Source organism: Choloepus didactylus, chromosome 5 (assembly GCF_015220235.1).
Source record: "Choloepus didactylus isolate mChoDid1 chromosome 5, mChoDid1.pri, whole genome shotgun sequence".
NCBI classification, from domain to species: Eukaryota; Metazoa; Chordata; class Mammalia; order Pilosa; family Megalonychidae; genus Choloepus; species Choloepus didactylus.
Genome location: NC_051311.1, coordinates 77,233,157 through 77,240,776, shown reverse-complemented (window position 1 = coordinate 77,240,776; position 7,620 = coordinate 77,233,157). Strand labels below are relative to the sequence as shown.

Sequence of the window (7,620 nt, the reverse complement as noted above, 5' to 3'; positions counted from 1 at the left end):
CACAAACTGGTCACAGTTAGTCTGTGCTCTTATTTTTTTAATTCTTCTTCAGCAAACCAAAGTTAATCCAGAGTTACTGACATATCTTCTGTGTGTTTTGAAGATAAATTAATAGTAACTATGTTTAGACTCTAAGGTTGTTAAATAAAAGGTCAAAATCTGGCCAATGCAAAAGTGTTGAAAAGCATTTTAATATAACCATCTTTATGATATTTCAGAATACATTAGTCATGTGTAACAGTTACAGTGACCCTAATCAAAACCTTCAGACATTCTACCATTTCTCAGCACCACTTAGGTCTATATATTCCTTCTTAACTGCTCAATTTTGTAGCCATTTTTAAATTACTTAATTATTTTTGGACTCACCAAATACACTATCCTTAAGTTGATTATTAAATCATTCTTATCAGAATAGAAAAAAAATTAATCATATTTGGACAAGGCATAGTTAATATTAACCACAGGCTAGAGTACTTTCTCATATAATGTCCCCTTATATGAAATCCAATTTGTAAATTGTTTAATATATTTGCTCCAAATGGACCAATTTCAGTAGAATTTTTGTTATTTCTTAATAATTTTCATCAGACTTTGGAATTGTTTTTGTGGCTGAAGAAATTGATCCACAAAGATTAAATGCCAAATTACCCATCAAGTTATTGGTTAAAACCCAAAATTGTAGTAATTTCACATGCACACAATTTTCAAGGGTCTTCCATAAAGAAATGTTAATCACTGAAAGAAAAACATTTATTTTTGTGCATTGTTTCCCAAGATAGAAAAACATTCTTGTATTCAAACAGTTTAAATTTACAGATGATACGGATAAGCTAATTCTGAAATTATGCTGTACTGTACTGTATAAAAATGAAAAATTTTCCCATTTTCTTTCCCAAAATGCTTTCTAATCTACCAGGTAAAAAACCAAATAACCAGAAAACAAACAAGCAAACAAACAAAAAAACAAAACGAAGAACATGGCTCTAGGGAGGAAGGAGGAAGGTATTGCTAGAATAAAGAATTATGGAGCAGGTCTTTTTGCAAGTCTTTATCTTTATTCCTCATCTTTTGAGAGGAAAGAGACTCTCCCAAAGATCTTCTTTTAGGACTCCTCACTCTGTTGTCTCGTGCTTTCCATTTCTCTCCCACATTCCCAAGGTCCTCAAAGGATTGCGCAAGGCTTGTGAAAACAGAAGAGTGGGTGAAAGAGTCCAGTTTTCTTTTCACATCCCAAAGGCCTTGGCCCTATGCCGCTACAGCCCTCCTCCTAGGCCATCCTGACTTCCCAGGACCGTTGCTCAAGTCTGAGCAGTATTTTACAGATGGACCATCTAGGTGGTGCCAGCAATTTCATTCTTCATTGTAACATCCCATCTCCAAAGGCCAGGCAAACAGTCTTGGCCTTGCCTTAAGTTATGGCTGTGCACACAGAGAAGAAATGAAAATCAGTGGTAGTGTTAAGTTCTCCTGCTCCAAGTTATATGACTCTGCATCATTCATTATAGGACCAGAGACACTTTGTAATAGTTACAATGGGAAGAAAGTGAGTACTGGAAAAAGATAGACATAGGTCAGTTCTGTGACCTTGGATAAGTTACATGATTTCTCTGAGTCCCATTTTACTAGATGTAAACTGAGAATGATGATACCCACCCTGGATTTTGTTATCAGGCTGTAAGTAAAACTTCAAGCATATGATTGGTACATGGTAGGCATGTAATAGAGAGCTAAAAACATTATACATTTGCCTAATTTTAAGAGAAAGGTAACAAGCTGGATGTGAAAAGGAACCAAATCACTAATGTAATTGCAGCAACCTGTTGGAGGTGGTAGTTGAATTTTTCTGCCTCCACTTTCCTAGTTCTTCTGACTAAAATTGTGATATTTGTATCTACAAGAGCCTAGTAGTCTTGTACTTGTCCTAAATATCGAATATGCTTAGTCATGTTTTTAGATAACTTAACATTTCATATTTTATTTTTAGAAAGTATAGCCTCAAGTAAATGAACAATACAAATCAACATAACAACAGTTCAAATAGAAAGTACCCCATTCTAACCCTTGGTAACAGGCATTTCCCATTTTGAAAGCAAAAATGCCCAAAGTGTATTTGCTATCTGTAAGACTAATTTTACAGAAAATTGACACTGAGATGAGAGAAAACCAGTTCCATGATCAATTAAGTTTGGGAAACAGTAGGGTAAGCAAAGTTAAGAAGAGTTCTTATTTTTGTTTTGTTTTGCTTTGTTTTTCCACTTGAATTCTCCAAACCTGCAATAGTGTGATGTGCATGATGTATCTCTAAAAGGTAATAGGAATCCTGTGTTTCCTAACTTAATTTGCCTGCAGAAATGTGATTTAGGGAACCATCACCTGAATTCTTCCAGTGTTTGTGGAGACATTCTCCAAAGGCACAATAATAGGAGTGGTAGGAGGAAAGCAGAGAAAGAGAAAGAATCCAAGAATAAATACTCTAAGACAGGGGTCACAAATCCTAATCCTGCTGGGAAAGTGACATCAAGATCAGAGGGGGGTTGGTTGCCAATGGTAAGATAGTGGCAAACTGCGGAACACATGTTCTGTCTACAAGGTTCAAACTTTTAAAAACCATTCTGTGGGCCTCTCTATATCTGTGGACTCTACCCAACACAGATTACCAGTATGAAGACCCTGTTCTAAGAAGATTGCTTCCATATTTACTTCAAAAACAGCACCATGAGAATGAATTTAAAATTTAACGTGTTGAATGAAGAGCAGAAAAGATGGGGCATATTTAGAATGGGAAGCAACTGTTCCTCTCTCTCCCAGCCGTGGCCACCACAAAACCAATCTCAGGGTTAACAGATGAAACCCTGTTAACAGTTAAGCACTAAGGGTCATCCATAAGTAAATGGACAATGACAGCTCATGCCCATTAAGCTCTTGCATTTTACCAGGCACTTTTCTATGTGCGTTAGCTTGTAGCTACTCATTTAATCCACCTAGTAACCCTATTATTACACCCATTTTATAGGTAAAGCACAGAGGGTTTAATCCACTGGCCTATAGTTACATAGCTGGCAAGCAGCAGAGCTAGGATTGAAATCCAGGTTGACTGGTTCTAAAGCCAGCACTCTTAACTACTGTGCTAACCTTAGTCTTGGAGACGTTCTGCTTCCCATTTGAGGGACGTATCAGTTTTGAATGCTTCTGGCCACAGACGATAGAAAACCTGGCTAACAGTGTCTGGAACAAATTTTTTCCCACAAAGCAAGAAATTTGGAAGCAGGTGGCTACTGACATTGGTGCTGGAGCTCAACAACGTCAGAGCCAACTTCCTCTCTCATGGTCACAAATAGCTCTCCTCTAGGTATTATATATGAAATCAAGCAAAGAAGTGGGGAAGGAATGGCACAAGCTTCTTAGGTCCCTTTGATTAAGAAACTAAACCCTTTCAAAGAAAGCAAAGCCCCTTCAGACTTCAGCTTATATCTCATTGCCAGAATGACATCACATGGCCATATCTGCTGCAAAGGAATCTGGGAAAAGTAAGTATTTCACTCTTCCCGCCCCAAGAGTGGAGGCAGGCAAGGGAAAATTTGGTTGGGAACAGGTGCTGGATTAGCCAGCCAAGAGTGTCTGCCTTGACAAGGGTTTAGTTAGGAAAACACTAACAAAACTTAATCACACAGTGTGTCACCCATGCCATGGTTCCAAAGAAAGTCAAACAACAAAAATTAAAGTTTGCTGCAAAACCAAAATTGTAGTGGAGAATTCTGATTACCTTTTTAAAGAATCTGCTTCCATCCATTTCCAAGACTTCTTTTTTGTCATCAAATCTTTCTAGATAGATTTAGAAAATTATTTGATTTTCACATGTTTGGATACTTTCAGTTATGATATTCTTAGTTATGTTCTTTTTAAAAAAATGTTTTTTCCTTATTTGTAGCTAATAAAGCAAAATGACAGTTTGCAATACAGTTTCAAAATTGGAAAGACAGTACTGAAAACTAGAAAAATGTCAGTGCTAGAATTATACAATAGGTTGTTTGTATTTATAATCTTTTATTTTCTAGTTTGCACCACTTTTCTTGGTCTTTCCACCAGTTTAATTGTAATTTTTCTCTTTTATATTTTTATCACGGCACTCAAACTCAGAAAACCTGTTAAGGCAACTACATAATGCAATTTAAAAATCCGGTTAACATATCACTATGGAAACCAGGAAATAGAAACAGTGCTCTAATCATTCCTTTAGACAACTGTGGCTAATTGTGTGGGGTATGTTTAAATCCATTAGTTTATTCAGCTTGTATTGAAAGTTGATGCTGAACTCAATCAAAATCTATAATTGGTCTGTCCATAAATAAACCCAGTACCCTCTATCCAGTAAATAAGCATTTTAATATGAACTGTAGTCATGTTAAATTATGCCATGTGGTATCAGGAAATCTTTTGAGGTCTGCATTGTTTATTTAGCCTTGCTAGGCTGAGGTCTCTTGGCAAGGTTCAAAGAACACCTGACAGGGCTTTGAGAGCTGGGTTCTAACCTCTCCTCTTACTAACCAGCTGTGTGACTCTCTAAGGAACTCTTAAGGTCTCAGTTTCCTCATCTGCAAAATGGTTCAATGCAGGGCTCTAGTATTGTGTAATAGGGGCTTTCCTTCTCCACAAAATTTGGGAATCATGAGATAATCACTTTAGAGGACTGAAATAGCTCTGTGTGGTCCTGGTAAACCACCTGGCACATAGTAAGCTCTCAGAAAATGGCAATGATTATTACTATATTTTCTTATTTTTCATTCTGTAGTAAATAATTCCAAAACCTGCAGAGTAAATGTTATTTTGTCCCTTGGCTGTTAATAACTAGCAGATTCATGTCTATATATATTGTCATTATCTTTAAAGGCCCTTATGAGATTTGGAAAGGAAAACTCCAAATCCTAACCCACAAAGCTTTTCCTATTATCTTGGAGTGTTTATTTACTCTTGAAGGTTAGTGTTAATTTTTATATTCAGACATCCTGAATTACAAAATTTATCCTAAAAGAATTAATCCTAATACATTTCACCAAGCCCCCCCAAACCCTTTTTTAAAAATATAATAAGATTTTCATCATTCAACATTCAATTTTGTTTTGTTCATTGCTATTTCCCTAGTTATTTAGTCAGCCTGATTCCTGCTACAAAAAAAAAAAAAAAAAAAAAAAAGAAGTTAAAGAAACTGAAGTTTCTTCAAGGTTAAACTCTTGTGCTGGTCTTCCTTCCAGAAATCCGCGTTTTTATAGTAGAGGATAGTCGTTGCATAATGGAATCATTGGGACAATTCGTCCATCCACTCCTACCTCCGTCTCTGACAATGATTTCCTTGTTTTCTGTGGTGCCGAAATCTTTCTTTACTTTTGGTAAGAGTCGGGCAGCTAAGCCAGACTTGTGAAAACCTCAGACGGGAAACTCGCCAACTATCCCCGCGGGTAGCGCGCGGGGAGGAGCGGGGGTGCGCGGAGTGAGCGCGAGGTGTGCGCGCCCTGCGCTCTACGCACCGGGTGGCAGTCGCCGCCGGAGCGCCAGGAGGGGGAGACTCGGTCCCGTTTATCTCCCGTTGTACAAACTCCAGACTGCCTGAGCTGGGGGAGGAGAGAGCGCACAGCCAGGGCGAGAAAACTTCTCCACCTAGAAAGTTTCACCTTGTCGTGGCGGGGGAGGAGCAGGAGGAAACGCGACCCTCTCGGGGCCAGGCGCGGTGCTCGAGCGGCAGGAAGGGCGGGAGCCGATTTCCCCCTCTGGGTGGTGCCAGTCCCCACCTCAGTGGTCCTTGGACCGGCGGACTGGGCGGACGGAGGGCGCGCGTGATAGACAGACACGTGCTGGGACCAGCAGGGGAACGTCTCAGCCTGGTTGCCTTGCCGCGCCTCCCGCCTGGACGCGCCCGGGCCGCTCCAGGCGGCGCGCGCCAATGCCCGGCTGAGTCACGGGCCGGGCAGCGCGCGGGTGGGAAGGGGGCGGAGGAAGCGCGGCAGGCGGGCGGGCGGGGTGCTCGGCTCGGCCCGACCGCAGGTGACTCGGAGGTCCTCGCCGTCCGCAGCGCCCGGAGCGTTTTGTGACCAGATGCGGAGCCCCGTGAAGGGAGCGAGCCAGATGCGGTGCGACAGCTGACTTCCTAGCGAGGAGGCGGGGAGTCGCGGAGTGCGCTGGTGATCCCTGCGCGGCTGACTTATCCGCGGGTTCCTGAGCAGTGCAAGGTAAAACTGAACCCCACCCCCACCCCCCTTTCAAATCCCGCAGCTACTCCTCGCCCCAGCGCTTCTGCTTTCTTTGTTCTCCTAAGAGATCCTGGTGGACGAGAGTTTAAGGTCTTAAGAAACTGAAGGGATGTGGCCAGTGGGGAAGGTAGAAACTAGAATTGGGCTTTTCGTTTTGGGGGAGTGCTTCCGACGGCCACCTGTATGACTCAGGAGGGAGAGGGGCGCTGGGGTAGAGGGTGATGTATGACTGTTATGGCTGGGCAAGTTTCAAGGCTGCCATCTGACTCAGCCCTTACAAAAGGGATCCGGTCACCATGTCCCAGGATGATGGCAGCGGCAAGGTTTGAGCCAAGCCGTTTCCTTGTTCCCAACCCTGTTTTATCCGTAATTTGTGGGGTTCCTTCCATGGGGCAGGTGTTTCTGTGGAGGTCCGCGTTCTTCATTTCTCGCAAATACACGGGCTTGTAATCCATCATTTTCAGTCGTACCTTAACGTCTTTACTGGTGCTCTGTAGAGGACATCTATCTTAGTAGATGAAATAGATTATAGCCAGAGGTCGGGTGGTCTGGCCAGTGCTAATACTGACCCAATAATTACAGCATCACTGGGAGTACTTTCACTGACTACTGCCAATGTGGAATTTACTCCAAAGTGTGGTTTCCCATTTCATACCTTTTATGTTTTAAAATAGCCATTTGCTAATTTGGCAGTTAGAGAGGGTTCTAGTGGGTTATGCATGAATAGTATTTTACCTTATTACAGTTTTACGTTCAAAGGAGCCCCGTGGCAGAGTGAAATATTGCCAACTCTCTTAGGCAAAATAATCAGGATACTTTAATTGCCAAGTTATGATGGTCAGTGAGTATGAGAGGATTATAAATCCTGACACTGGAGAGAATATAGACCATCTGAACCCTCTCCTGAATTTAAGAAGACTGTTCACATTTTGTAGCATTGTGTGGAGGTTTATTATGTCATTTCCATCAGCCAGACACATGCACATTGCCATGCAAATGGATTCAGGAAAACATTATTTTCCTTTACAGCTAAACTGTTCTAGCTGACTAATGAATTTCTTCTGCATGAAGATGATCTGAAAATGATGCACATCATGTTTCTCTTTGCTGCTGGGTCATAAATTGTGGTCTTATGTAAATAGCATAAGGGGTACTTGGATTATTTACAGGTACATATCTTTCCTTTCTAGCACCAAGCTTATTGTGCTTTATTTTGAACATGTAAACTTCCGTGATGGAACAAAGTGAGTTCCCTTGGTTCCAATCATACATTGCAAGCCTGTGGTGTATTCAGTATTCTTTCTTTCTTTCTGAACTGCTGAATAACAGATATAATTTACATCAGCCATTAGGAAATTTTGTAGTATCAAAAATG

General features: G+C 41.1%; 1 protein-coding gene and 1 long non-coding RNA gene across 3 annotated transcripts in view; one reads left to right on the top strand and one right to left on the bottom strand.

Annotated features, from left to right (window-relative positions):
- Positions 1-500: 500 nt before the first annotated feature.
- On the bottom strand, positions 501-5,552 carry LOC119534202. The gene is made up of 3 exons (XR_005216980.1): positions 5,328-5,552; positions 3,767-3,825; positions 501-1,422 (listed from the first exon to the last, which is right to left on the bottom strand). It is a non-coding gene; the product is annotated as an uncharacterized LOC119534202 (long non-coding RNA).
- A 131-nt stretch (positions 5,553-5,683) lies between these two features.
- Positions 5,684-7,620, top strand: part of MET (MET proto-oncogene, receptor tyrosine kinase) — a 106,367-nt gene continuing 104,430 nt past the window's right edge. The window contains exon 1 of one of the 2 annotated variants that reach the window (XR_005216979.1): positions 5,684-6,224. The gene's annotated coding sequence lies outside the window, so the exon portion shown is untranslated. The remainder of the gene's footprint in view (positions 6,225-7,620) is intronic. The other variant, XM_037836324.1, reaches the window with a different exon arrangement.